The 14709-nt window shown below is 33.4% G+C and overlaps 1 long non-coding RNA gene across 1 annotated transcript in view; it reads left to right on the top strand.

Annotated features, from left to right (window-relative positions):
* The window catches only part of LOC143232163 (uncharacterized), a 40720-nt gene that overhangs the window by 14049 nt on the left and 11962 nt on the right, over window positions 1-14709 (top strand). Inside the window, exon 2 of the long non-coding RNA XR_013017403.1 lies at window positions 12002-12345. This is a non-coding gene — a long non-coding RNA (uncharacterized LOC143232163). The remainder of the gene's footprint in view (window positions 1-12001; window positions 12346-14709) is intronic.

Below are 14709 nucleotides of genomic sequence, written 5' to 3'. Positions count from 1 at the left end.
CAGAGATATAGATCTAAAACGTCATAAAATTTTATTTTAGATTGCTGTTTTGATTGACTCTACATATTAATGCCAGTTTTTTAAGTAATTAAATTCATATGAATCTGTAAGTCAAAAAACCCTCTCGACTTCTTATTTTTGGGACACTTCACGACTTTTCGAAGGTATTTTTCTCTCTAAATGCAATGATGGATAAAATTCTACAGGTAGAATTTAAAATCATTTAGTCAAATTGTGAAATTTAAAAATAAAGTAACAAAGAGAAACAGACGCACACATATATATATGTAAAATTGAGCACGAGTTTAGAGACGTAGGAAACATGTCGTTTCTACTACTAAACTAAACTAAACTAAACTAACGTGGCAGGGGTTCAGTTTAGAGAGAGAGAAATCAGAAGAGTTCTCTCTCCAACTGGGGTGTTCAGGAACTTTGTAGTTCCTCTTCGTCCCCTTTCGTGGATTGTTATTAAAATTAAGTGGTGGTTTTTTTTTATTATTATTTTAATAAATTAATTATCGTTATTATTCTTGACTTTTTGGGTGGAGAATGTCTCACTAAATGTTCTTTTGGGTGGAGGCAAAGGCAGCAGTGGAAAGAAAGGCCGGGACCTGTCCCGAAGTGAAAAAGTTGGAGAGATGTGAACATGAATGTAATTCATTCAAATTCAGATCAAACCAAACAGCCCGATTCTGGGTCTGGCAAAAAGGTTGCCCAGGCTGGGATCTAGAAATCCGATGCCTGAAGAATTTGATGTGGGGGGAAACGGGAGTGCCCCGAGAAAACCCACTTTCACACGACAGGCGCCGAAAGTTTTGCCTGTCGTGTGCCCTGTACCTGAAAAAAAAGGAATTCATGTTAATAACATATATTTTATTTATTTAGATTCTTTGTTGAGTAGATTGTGATTCTTGAAATATGTTGTAAGGTGATATGTATTTCGTTGGTGCACTTGATAATTTGTGTAGTGATGCCGTTAGTTTGTTTCTATTTTCTGCTTTTAGATAATATTTAAGAGAAAGTTCTGTTATTCTGTCTCTTATAGTTGGTAAATTACTAATTTGGTGTAGATAATTTGTTGGCGTAAAAGATGGTAAACTGAATGCGGATTTTAATATTTTGTTTTGTTGCACTTGGATTTTTTGGAGTGTGTTGTTTGACATGTTGTATGTTACTTGACATCCGTACTCTATTAGTGGACGGATGTAAGCCTTGTATATTTGTATAATGGTGTTCGGTGCGCATTTTGATTGTTTACCAGTTATAGTCTTTAGATATGAAATCCTTTTTCTTATTGATGAGTGTATATTGTTTATGTGTTTTTCCATGTTAGTTTTGTGTCGAAAGTGACGCCAAGGAATGTGATGTTTTTGCTCATGTTAATGGTTGTGTTTCCAAGTGATAGTTTTATTTTTTCTAGATTTTTTCTTTGCTTCTTTAGTTTTCTATAGATTGCTTGTGTTTTTGTCGGATTTAACACGACTCTCCACTTGTTGCTCCATGTTGAGACGTTGTTTAGTGATTCTTGTACGCGAGACATGGCCATTACTGGGTTTCTGGAGGTGCTCCAGATTGCGATGTCATCTGCGTATTGTGAATTGTGTGTGTATGTTAGATTTGGAAAAGGTATGTCACTGACGAAAATTATGTAAAGAAGTGGAGAGAGGACTGATCCTTGGGGCACTCCTGCCGTTATATTGAATAATTTGGATATGGTTTTATTGACTTTTACTTGTGCTGTTCTATTGGTTAAAAAATTTGAAATCCATTTGACTATCGTAGGATTTATTTTTAGGTTTTCTACTACTGATAAAGTGATGGAGTCTTATAGTTTTCAATGCTATTTCCAGTATTTGTGTGTGTATGCGTTTTTCGCAGTAATTAATAGTCTTTTCTAATGCCGTTTATACTGACAAATTTTGCTCTTTCCTACATGTGAAAGAAATTGTTTCTTTTCTTCCAAATTGTTGTTAAGATAGTATGTTAGGCTACTTGGTTTTTTCACGTGTGATGGCAGCCAGATACGACTAAAGCTTAAAAAAATATTAGTTATTTATGTATACTTGTGACTATTAAGATAGTTTGCTTTTCGATTGTTGTTACACCTCTCTCCTCCAAAACTTCTGCTATACTGTTATTTGCATGGTGTAGCCCCCCTCCCAAAAAAAATATGTAACATCGCAAAAATATTCCACCAAATTACAGAACTCGTTGTAATTATCTTGTAAGTAAAATGATTACCTTTTCAACAGTCTACAGTATATTTAATATAAATATTGTCTTCAGAATGGCAGGTTTTGTTTGTTGTTGGTTTTTCTCCATACACTCTTTATAGATTAAAACTCACTAAATGTATAATTTTATTGAGATTGCTAAGGCAGTGTGTTATTTATCATTAATCTTTTTAAACTCTAATATTTAATAAAATATTTTTCTCCCATAATTTCCCAATTCCTCTGCTTAATATTTTATGTGAATTCAAACAGGTTAATAGCCGATATTCGTAATGTTACATTACTTCATGTACATAAATTGTTATGCAGATAAACAGATACTGTTGAATCACAGAGAAACCTCTGTTTATGGTTCATATAAAGTAAAATTCCCGTCTAGACTTCAGGATACATGAGATCTCCTAGTGTTCCTTGATGTGCTAGAAAAATAAATGACAATACATTAAAACTTCTTCTCTACTCTCCACGAACTCCGGGTTTTACTGCCGTAAAATTGACCATACTTCATTTTGAAATAGCCATTTGCGACCTCTTTATATATTCTGAGCTAGTAAATCAAACTCAGCTGTGCCAACTCAAATGCACGGACCTGGCACGAGTAAGATCGTCATTGATTACGGTATCAACCTGCACAGCACAAAGCCCTAGACAGTTCACGATTTTTTAGTTCAACGTCAGAGGGAAACATTTCATAGCTTGTTTTGTGGGAGAGACTTTTTTTTTCTTCAGTTTCTTCCTCCGTGAAATAATGATTGCATCGTCTGATTTAAACCGCCACTGGTGTCTCCAAATCGTTAAAGCTTCATAGGATTTAATATCTATTAAACGCTTTCAAATATATTACCACCAGGAGTGCAGAATATACTAACAGAGAAAGTTGTCTTCTATATACCATTACAGTGCAAGAAAAAAAGTACTATAACGCCCTCTCAAGTGTTTCTAATAATTCTTATGATGACAATTCAGGTAAGAAAGTAAAGTTGAAATGCATAAGATATATTTCTGGCTGTAAACAACAAAAAAGATATGTATTCCTCTCAGTAACTGATAAGGGTTACAAACTATATACATAAATTAAATGAATTAAACTAAAATTTACATATATATAATAAATTCTTAGACAAAAATAGAAGAAAACAAAATAAATGTAACGTACGTGCAAGTTAGTGTCTACAAAGGAAATACAGTTTATCAATCCATATCAAAATTATGGATGGCTTGCATACATAACCCTTGAAATAGATGATAGGGAAAGCAGCCAGTCAACACCACCCATTGCTAATTCTTGGGCTACTCTACATCGACAAAAAGAGGAACTGATCCTCACATTATAACGATTCCATGACTAGAATGGCAAGCATGATGGATACAACATTCGACCTTGCCACCCACAGATCACGAGTTGAATGCCCTAAGTTCAACCACCAGGCTAGAGAAGGTCTAGTTTATTAATGATATACAAGTAGTTAACTAATAACAAGTCAGTAAAACACTTAATGAAATTATTTTGTTAATAACGTTACTTATCTTAAACAATCACAATTTCAGCTACACATTATTCACTGTCTCATTCGGCTACTTAATTAACTTATAGAAAAGTAACACTTTTCTATTAGAGTGGAAGTGTTTACTTTAATTATTAGAGAAAATAGCATGGGAAAGTACTAATCACTTATATTGAATACTTAAATTCCGAAGCACTAGGACTCTTTTGATCGTTGAATCACCTTAATAATACTCTAAAACATACTCATATGCTCTAATAATTATTCATGAATTTTTTGCGTCATTCTCAGTTAGAGTAGCGTTTGTTTGTTTTTAGTAAATCTTGTCTTTATGAATAATTAAGACAGTTATAAACACCAAACGTTTGAGGCTTATTGCTTAAGTTTTTCGACCAAATATCCACGTAATAATAGTGAAATTATTTATGCTATTAAAGGACAAAATATGTCTCTTGATTTTTGGCAATAAATAATAAAGGAAACAGCAATACGCTAGAACACACACCACAATAGTTTAAGTTGAATAGCTCGAAATTTGGAAAAAAAATACATATTTTATCATTATATTTGTATTAATAGAGGTTATTAGCGTCAGCACAGGTAGAATATAACTGTGCTCAGGTCACAGATCCAGCATGGCCAGGTGGTTAAATCGTTCAACTCGTAATCTGAAGGTGATGGGCTCGAATCCCCGTCCTACCAAACATGCTCAGCCGTGGGGGCGTTATAATTTACGATCAATCCCACTATTCATTGATAAAAGAGTAGCCCAACACTTGGCGGTGAGTAGTGATGACTAGCTACCTTCCCTCTAGTCTTACACTGCTAAATTATGAACGGCCAGCGCAGGTAACCCTCAGAAAGCTTCGCGCAAAATTCAAAACAAAAATAAAATTTCTTAATGGTCCCTAATTTTCAATTAATAGACTAAATAGAGAGCATTTGGTCAATAACAGCACTCATCTCCAGCTCTTGTGGTACTTTAAGCCTAAAAAAGTACATCGTGGGATATTATCATCACTCTTACAATACACCCAAAGCCCCGAAGTATAAAACTCTACTTTGTAGAAACTGAATGTGAACCATGGACATTAAAATTCACAGTCTGGAACGCTAAACATTAACCCATATCATGCCTAGAAAAAGAAGATTATAACTACTAACATTTCTAATAAAATCTAGTTAATCGATTTGTGGTTAAAATCTATTCCTCCAAGTGTGTTTTTTTATCAAAACATGAAAATCCAGATAAAACAGTGATTTGTCTATGAGGGATATTCTATTAAAGTATTATTTCTTACAAGAAACATAAGTTCTGTTACCAACAGGAAGATTGAAGTTAAAAACAACAAGTGTGGATGTGATAGATGTTTATTTAACCGGAAGAGACTAAAGAACAAATGACAAGCACAACTAACAAATTGAACATTGATGACTTAAACGCAAAATATGGTTATTAGATAAAATAGAAGACGTCAAATTCAAAAACAGGATAACAGTAATTAATCTCAGCTAAGTTAAACGAAACAAATCTAATTTAAGTTGAAAACAGCAACAATAACATGAAAGTTCGTTTGTTGTTAGACAAGAGAAAATAAATAAGTTTACAATATTCCTCGAAAAATCTTTAATAACTTCTGATTAAATCAAACTAACTTAATAGAACAGAAATAAAAAAGATTAGTCCATTGAGTAGTTTAGTCAATATAATGTATCAGTCTGAGTAAGATATGAAATGTAAACCAATTAATCTTTGTGATAATTACACTGCATCTTGTTCGTCAGCTTATTAGATTTGGTTAAGTCTTAATCCAATATGCTAAGCTAGCGTATGTTATATGTATAATAAATAACTAAATATATTAAGCATATTAACAATTACCATTGGTGGAACCAATATTTAATAAATATGTTAACATAACCTTCTTATAAAACACGTGTGTGTGTTTTTCTTATAGCAAGACCACATCGGACTATTTGCTGAGTCCACCGAGGGGAATAGAACACCTGATATTAGCGTTGTAAATCCGTAGACTTACAGCTGTACCAGCATGGGACAGTAAAACACCTAAAACTAACTATTTTATGTACTGTCTTCTTTGATTCCCAGTCCATAAAATCCTTTAGAAGTCCTGTTGGAGAAGTCCCAGTCAGAGGGTTATTAGCATTTTCTTAGTATTCTCTTACCCTATCTCCAAACGCAAAATCAAGTAACAACTAAACGATCTTATAGAAGGTACAGAAGAACGTGCGTTTTCTTATAAAAAAGCCACATCGGGCTATCTGCTGTGTTCAACAAAGGGAATCGAACCCCAGATTTTAGCGTTATAACTCAGTAGATTTACCGCTCTCCCAGCAAGGGACGTATAGAAGAGAGAGAACCTTGTCCGGCACCCGCTATAGGAGCTTTCTTTCAGAGCAGCGTTGCACGCTGTCATAAATTATTTCTAGGCTCAAATGTATACGCAAATGAATAGATTTTGTATTCTCTTAATTTATTAATTCTTCTAGAAAGGTATAAATCTACAACTATTTTTTCAAGCTGAATCAACAGTGTGTCTAAGTCTCTAATTACATTTTACTGGATGTGTATTCAAGAGTATGTAACACTGCTGATTGACAAAGCGAAAATAAAACAAGTGTGAAAGAATATAATTTGCCAATACGAGATAACGTCATACAAAAACGACTACTAAAATATTGTACCCACTGCTATAATGTTTCTTTGTTTTGTTTTAGTGCACAAATACACAATTGGTTATATGCGCTCTGTCCACTGCGAAAAATCGAACAACAGATTTGGCATATGTTAAGTTACCACTGACTCACCAAAAACAAAGAAATGCAATGAATAGCCACTTGTAATATAAAATTAAATACAAAAGTTGTGGAAAAGATATTAAACTAATGCACATAAACTAATCAATAAAAGTAATCAGTAGGGTTATTTCAGTTGTTTTTTTTTTTTAATTATTAATTTCAGAGTGGTTCTGTTCCCTGTTCCGCATTTAAACGCAAACCATGCTGACTGAACTTGTAAAATTTCCCCATAATTCGAGGGGTATGTTATTGTGATTGCGAAACATGAGACTGAGGGTGAAATATGTAGCACTTATATTGTTGGTTTCTGAGAAATTTCCGCTCATTTGATATTGCATGTTGCCACAGATAGACGTATGACTGGTGAGATATTTATCACAGTGCTTTTTATAGGAGGACTATTTCTATAGCAAGATTGTTAAATGATGTACAGCCATAGGACACAACAATGTTTCTAAGAAGAGATTCTTCAATGATTTTCCTGGAATATATTAAAATTCACATAGCATTACTTAGTATAGCAGTGGCACGAACATTACATCCCAAGGCAACGGAGATCAGTGCCCTCATCTATGAAGTAAAGGATGTAGTGGTAAGAGAGAATGACACAAACCAGACTGCTGTAATGAAGTTGGGCATATTTACTTGTGTTTTTAACAAGAATATGAATGTTCACAAGCTTCCAGCTTCACTTGAAATTCAGTAGCTGCTTTTCATAAGAAAGATAATCAATGAAATTCAAATAACTACAACAACATTTGAAATCTCAATTCATCCGAAGCAGCTCCATTGAACCCTTGTGCCTTTCGTTCCTTTGAACTGAAAGTTGAGCATTTATAAACAGGGTGTTAATCATAATAATCAACATAGTCGTTATCTATGATGGGATAAGTAATTTGAAAAAGACAAATAGTATTATTCTCATAAAGTGCATTTCACCCTCTTTACAACTATAACAAATTCTCTCTTTGTAATGCCGTGTGCACAGTATGCTGTTAGTGTGCATAATAATACACATTGCACTTATGGTAAGCACTATCACTATGTCCAAAGTAAACGGATAATTTAAACGAAGAACTAGGACAACTAGAACATACTTTAGTGATTGAAAACTTTATACATAATTTCCTTTTATATAAGCTGTATGTAAATCGGCTTCAATGAAAGGAGGAAGTAATGTCAACGCTTTGCAAATATGTCCAACATAATGTTGATAGTATTTCGTAAAGCCAAGAAAATTATTGGATACTTCCTTAGTTTTAGTGTGAGATCAGTCCATGAATGTTGCAATTTTCGCTTAACCTCTAAAACCATCTGTTCCTTTTATATCTCCACTGTTCTTATATGTAAGTTTGCTATATCATTTGCCCTGTAAGTTATGTTAGTAGGTAATTTTTACAGGCCCATCTATAAAATATTTGATTCAAGAATGGATATGGCTATTTTTGTTCTGAGAAAGATACCACTGATAACAACGGTGGTTGGACATCTCCAAGCATTTTAAAATAATCTTTACTGGCTAAGATGAGGTCATTATTAATTAGTAGTGTTGGTGACTTAGCAAAATTAAAGATCTTTAGTCACTCTATCTATCAGAAAAGCTACTTTGAATACATACAATTAACTGACAGAATGATCAGTATTGCTGGTATTATAGGCCTTAAGTAACCATCACTCCTCAGCTGAGACAAGCATTACCTAACTGTGATAGCAGCATTTGCAGGGAAGAGCTTCTATAAAAGTTCAACTTGATTAATGTTTTACAGCTAGTGTCATATATTATACCCTTTATGCTTAAGTAATGTTTCATTAGTTTGTTATATTAAATTTTCTCATTACTTAATAATCGTGGGATCAGTTTTTATTCATAACTGATGCTAATTTATAATTGGCTTGGTGATTCTCTCGTACTAGAAGATACCAAAACAGTACAGGTACACTTCCATGATAATTGTTTACTACTTAGCATCTACAAAATAAGATGTGTACATTCACATTCCAATGGCTTACTCTATTGCTCTCTGATTTTTATCAACCCATAACATTAGTCGCTTGCTTCTTCAATAAAAAAAAAGATGATACCAAGCCCCAGTTTGATAATTTCCTGATAGAACATCATCTGCTTTACTCTATCTGACAGTGAAAAGCTCCATCTGATAGAACTCATTCGCTGACTGCATTTCCTAAATATTCTTCTTGGATCTATTCATACAATAATGAAAATTAAATGACTTGGATGTCAATAGCCTAGAGGACATCGTTTTCAGTTTTTCATAAAGACCAGGTTGTAGACGGAAGCCAGGTGGTGGTCCGTTTTAATGTATTTGATAGAGTATTAAAGAATATTCCACATCCAAAAGAAAATTCTTTTAAGTTCAATATTGACCCTGTGAAATTGATCTGAAACGGACACTTGCCTCATCTGTCTGTTTTTTAGTTTTCCTATTGCATATTTCACAAGCATCTTAAAAAAAAGAGAAATTAGATAAACTTAAAACAGAATAGAAAATGTTAGACACAAACATCTTGGTTACACCATCAAAATAGAATTTTTAACTTATAGTAAGGTGTATTAGGTAAAGAACTGTTGCTCACAGATAAAACATCCCACTCAAAGAATAAGAAACTTCAAAAATTGTATGATGTAACTTTACTAAACTAAATGCTTGTCATAGTTTTGGTGTAGTCTATTTTATAAAATTTAAATCATAGCCACTAAAAAAACAACTGAAATTTGATAATTATTTGCAAAGATACTTATGTTTCATAGATAGCAAATCACTTCATTTTATGTTGAAAATTGTCGTGTATTGATAGTACAAAAAGGTTAAATGATTTACATCCGTCGTTAATTCCTTGTTGTTCCTGTTAGGTTCTGATATATTACCTACTGCCTGTTATGTAACATCTTTCCAGTGCAGTTATTTGACACAGAATGTCTTAAGTTTCAAGTTTTTTTTATCATGGTTGTTTATTAAACAAAAAGCGCCCCAGTGGTTTAGCGGTATGTCTGCGGACTTACAACGCTAAAAACCGGGTTTCAATACCCGTGGTGGGCAGAGCACAGATAGCCCATTGTGTAGCTTTGTGTTTAATTCAAAAATATAACAATTAAGTAAAAAATTAGACGTGAAAGACGTTTTCACTGAAGAGTAGTAGTTCCTTTTACTTTGTGATTCGTCGGTATATTATACATGAAAATTCAAACAGAAATAAAATAGCTTAATTTTCTGTCATTTAAACGAAGCTCAAACTTAGTACGTTATTATTTGTGAGCCACAAGTTGTACCTCTCTATTCTTTTAGAACGGATGATTTACTTCATTTAATGTATTTTCTGTACTTTTCATTAAAAACAGAAAGTATGTTATTGGTTGATTGCAAAAGGATCCTCAGGCTTGCTGTCTGTCTAGTACTTATTAGTCTGAATTGCTTATATATCCTTGTTGGTTAATCTGAGAGGTTAGTAGTCTGTTAGTGTGTGTGTGTGTGTGTGTGTGTGTGTTTTCTTATAGCAAAACCATACCAGGCTATCTGCTGAGTCCACCTACGGGAATCGAACTCCTGCATTTAGCATTGTAAATCCGTAGACTTACCTCGCTGTACCAGCGAAGGATGATATGATAGTCATATTAGTTGTTGCAAACCAGGTTTCCTCACATGTGATTATTTCAACCAATAAAGACAATGATTCTCAAGTTAATGTTGATTTTGAAAATAGTTTTCACCTAAACATTTACTGACCGTGTGACCAGAGAGAGCCTTTTCAAAATAGTAAATATCTTTGTCTTCTCAATGTTTCTTTTACATAGTAAGTTCAACCTTGAGGAACACGTAAGTCCAGATTTTTCAAGTTGAAGTTCAACATTTATTAATTCAGTTCTCTGCCTTGCTTTATTTAAAGTTACCAAACTTAAAATAATGGTTTTCTGCTTGAAACAAAATCTAAAAAAAAAAATACAAAAAAACGAATAAACATCACTACTCTATTCAATGTAACAACTATCTTGCTTTTTTTATTTCGCTAGTTAGGTGTTACTTTAAGTTCTGCTTGTTATATTTTTATTTTACAGTGGCAGAATCAATTGTGAATTAATATTTCTTAGTCAGAAACATACTATTTTGTTTATATATTATGTTATAATTTGTTTTCATGAGGCTTACGTTTTCTAAGTACATGTCACTGGCAGATTGTACCAGGAAAAACTATGACCTTGGTATTTTAAATACATTTGATGTTTTGAAGTCATAAACCAAACGGTTTAAATATACAAGTTTTAACAAAAGGTACAAATATGACAATTATACAGAAGTTTTAAAAGTTTAAAGTTTGTACTTTTATCATAAGAGTAGTAAAAAGAATTACCAAACGTAAGTCAAACTTGTCAATGTTATAATTAATTACAGAACAAACAGTTTGCAGTTGAAACGAAAGAAACAAAAAGAAATAACCAAGATATCTGAAATTTTTCTTGCAACATTAATATCTAAGCGTATGTGTTTCGACCTCAAACGTGAGTAATGTAATCTGAAAAGTTTGATATATATTTTTTCTGAGATAGTTTACTATCAAATTCGCCACTCCCCGTCCACGCTGTAAAAATATATATGAACTACCAAAAAATTCACTGAAGATCATCTTATTATTGCTATTTCTTTAACACTGAAACTTATTGTTACAAATAAACTATTCTTAATTTCTTCTCAAATATTTTATGAAAGATACGTTGTATAGGGCAGCTTTAAATTTGGAGAAATTCTGATGTCGGCTCGGCATGGCCAGGTGGTTAAGACAGTCTACTCGTAATCTAAGGGTGCGTGGGTTCAAATCTTCATCGTACCAGCCGTGGGGTCGTTGTAATGTTACGGTCAATCCACTATTTGTTGGTAAGGGAGTAGCCCAAGAGTTGGCGGTGGGTGGCGATGACTAGCTGTCTTTCCTCTAGTCTTAAACACTGTTAATTTAGGAACGGCTAGCGCAGATATTCCTCGCGTAGCTTCGAGCGAAATTCAAAACAAACCAATTCTGATGATGAATAACTTTACACTAATTTTCTATTGAACGAGATCTTTTCTTTATGAGATAATTTAGGTTTATAGAAGTGGAATATTTTAATGTATTAATTATTTCTGTGGTTGTTAAATTTCTTGTCTCTGCCATTAATTGATTGTAAGTTAAAATATTTCTCAATTCAGTAACTATTTTTTACAATTATCCAAATAGTATATTTGGTTGTTTGTTTATTTCGAATTAAGCATAAAGCTACAATATTGACTATTTCTGCTCTGTCCACCATGAGTGGGAGACTGCAGACATAGCGCTTTGCTATTGGGGAGCAGTCAATATCCTATTATAAACCTTAAACAACAAAATGAATATTTTTTGTACATTTCTGTGTAGTACAGTAGAAACGATGTAAGTTTGTTTGTTTGTTTGTTTTAGAATTTCGCGCAAAGCTACTCGAAGGCTATCTGCGCTAGCCGTCTCTAATTTATCAGTATAAGACGGGAGGAAATACAGCTAGTCTTCACCACCCACTCTTGGACTACATTTTACCAACGAATAGAGGAATTGACTGTAACGTTATAACGTCCCAGCGGCTGAAAGGGCGAGCATGTTTGATAGGATGGAGATTCGAACACACGATCCTCGAATTATGAGTCGAGCATCCTGACCACCTGGTCGTACCAGGTCTACGAATAATATTTGCAACCGAGATTCGAACCCGAAATCCTCGGATTACGAGTCCAACGCCTTGACCACCTGGCCATATCGGGCCCAACGATGTAAGTAAATTATGTCTTTATATTCCTCACCAAAAGTTAATTCTTACCGATTAAATTTTACTCAGATGTTTAGTGGTTTTAAATATTCGGCTCACGTAAAAAAATAAATAAAAGAAAATGTGTACCTCATTTATAGTCTGGGCAATAATTTTCATTGATTTAATCAAATTATATTTTTAATACAAGTGACTTTTCTATTTTAGTGCTTGGTATCTCTAAAGGTGATTTTTTTTAGTGTTACATCTTATAAATATTGCTCTTTGATGTTCCACCTTTCTTTCTTCATCTTGATTTATTTATTTACAACTTTAAAGTTGTAAAAATTAAACAAAATATGAAACTGGGTTTCTTGCAAGTGTATTTAAATTTTGTGTTAAAAACTAAAGCCCGTTTGAACGTTATTTTGTAATTTCTATACTTCAGATGATATGTTTGTCACTGTATTATCCTCCAATATTTATCTCAATCTGTTTATGTCACAGGTTTCTGAGATTTCTTTTTTTAGTGTCTTATTTTTATTATTTCTACTTAATAGACAAAGTTATGATTCTAATTTATGATCAGCTTTCTTTATTTAACCAAATGTCTAACTTTAGTGTTTTCTTAATTATTTACTTAAGCTAAGAAAACTTTTAACTACAAATCATGTTAGAGTTAATAGCATAAGAAAATATTGGTAACGGAACTTTATTATTAGGTTGTTTTTATTAGTTGTACTATTAATAATATACTAGAAGGTTTTTAATCTTCTCTGACATACGAATACTTTGAAAGATATATGTTAGATAAGAACATCTCATCCTAGCACAATCCTAGATAGGACTATAAGTAGAACTTCGAAGATAAGCTCGTTCGCTTCACGTGCAATACCTGGCCGCGAGTGACCTGTTCAAGATAACTTGCCTGAATTGCATCGTTATCAGGACACCAAACCAAGATCACTGCATGCAAATCCAGTTTTCTAACCCCGCAGCCCTGACAACAACTAGCTTACTATAGATCTGATAACATCTTAGCACAGTTTGCTGGACTTTTATTCCCTGTAACTGCTCTGGAAAAGTTCGGTTCTTTATCTATAATCAGCCCTTAAACAGCCTCCAATATGCTTGGCATGAAATGTAGTCAACTGTTGAGAGCAATGGAAAACAGCAGAGTTAATAAACGTAGCTACCCTTTAAAACGCATATGTTAATGTCTCAGGGTTCTTGAGGTAGGGTTAACGAAGGATTTTTGCTTATCATGGTCCCATTTCTCTGATTTGCATACTCTTGACCCATCGCTACCCATTGAACTGTAATGCGCTTTGTTTTATTTACATCATATTTAACATACGAAATATATATGAAAGCTATTGACGGACGGTTAAAAGCAGCTTTCTTCTTCGTTGAATGACTTCTGCGAAGCAGAGAGCAAATTAGTTTCAAGTAGTCATCGGTTGTGTGTGTGTGTTTTATATCAAAGCCACATTTGGTTATCTGTTGAGTTTACCGAGGGGAATCGAGTCCCTGATTTTAGCATTGTAAATATGTAGACTTACCGCTGTTCCAGTGGAGTATGGGGACAGTAATTATCTGTTTCGGTTTATGAGAACCACTTCCCCATAACAAATGAAGCGTTTGTTGGTTTGAAGTTAAGCATAAAACTAGTGATGTAAGTCCAAAGACATACCGCTTTGCCACTAGGGGCCAAATGAAACGAACTGCACTAAGAGTATTTTATTATTAATTTCAACTTGCTGTATTGCGGTTGATGTGAAAATTGGCAGGCATTGAAATAACATTTTCGTATAATGTGAAATTGTGTATATTTTCGTAAGTCACAGCTTGAGAAAGTATGTTCTGAAATTATTGGGAAGATTATCTTGTTTTCGAACTGTTGCGTAGGCAATAGCACATTTCTGTACTATGCAAATTGTCACTCATGACATTACAATATTTACATGATAAATTGTAGTCAGCTGATGAACTTAAAGTATTCTCTTTTACATAGAAAAAGCATTAGCATATTGGCATCGTAAAACATGATAGTCTCTGAAAAGGTTTTAATATTAATAGTCCAGAAAACTTATCCTGATTTTATTTCAAAGTTAAATTTTTATCGTTTATGATCTAACAGTTACTCCAGTTTTCAGTTACTTAAAGTAACCTCAATTTTACTTTTGAAATATCATTACTTTTGATTAAATAGTTAGTATGTTTGTTTAGCAAAGCAACACCAGGCTCTCTCCTGAGGTCACCGAAGAGAATCGAACCCTGATTTCAGCATTGTAAATCCGTAGACTAACCACTGTACCAGCATGAGACCGTTAGTACAAAGCTAACAAAATCGTTTTTTAAAAAAATAGTCAAATAGTTAAGTGCAAAA

The sequence above is a fragment of the Tachypleus tridentatus genome, chromosome 11 (assembly GCF_004210375.1).
Source record: "Tachypleus tridentatus isolate NWPU-2018 chromosome 11, ASM421037v1, whole genome shotgun sequence".
NCBI lineage: Eukaryota > Metazoa > Arthropoda > Merostomata > Xiphosura > Limulidae > Tachypleus > Tachypleus tridentatus.
The sequence above is the reverse complement of the archived record's forward strand: the minus strand, read 5'-3'. Positions and strand labels throughout refer to the sequence as shown.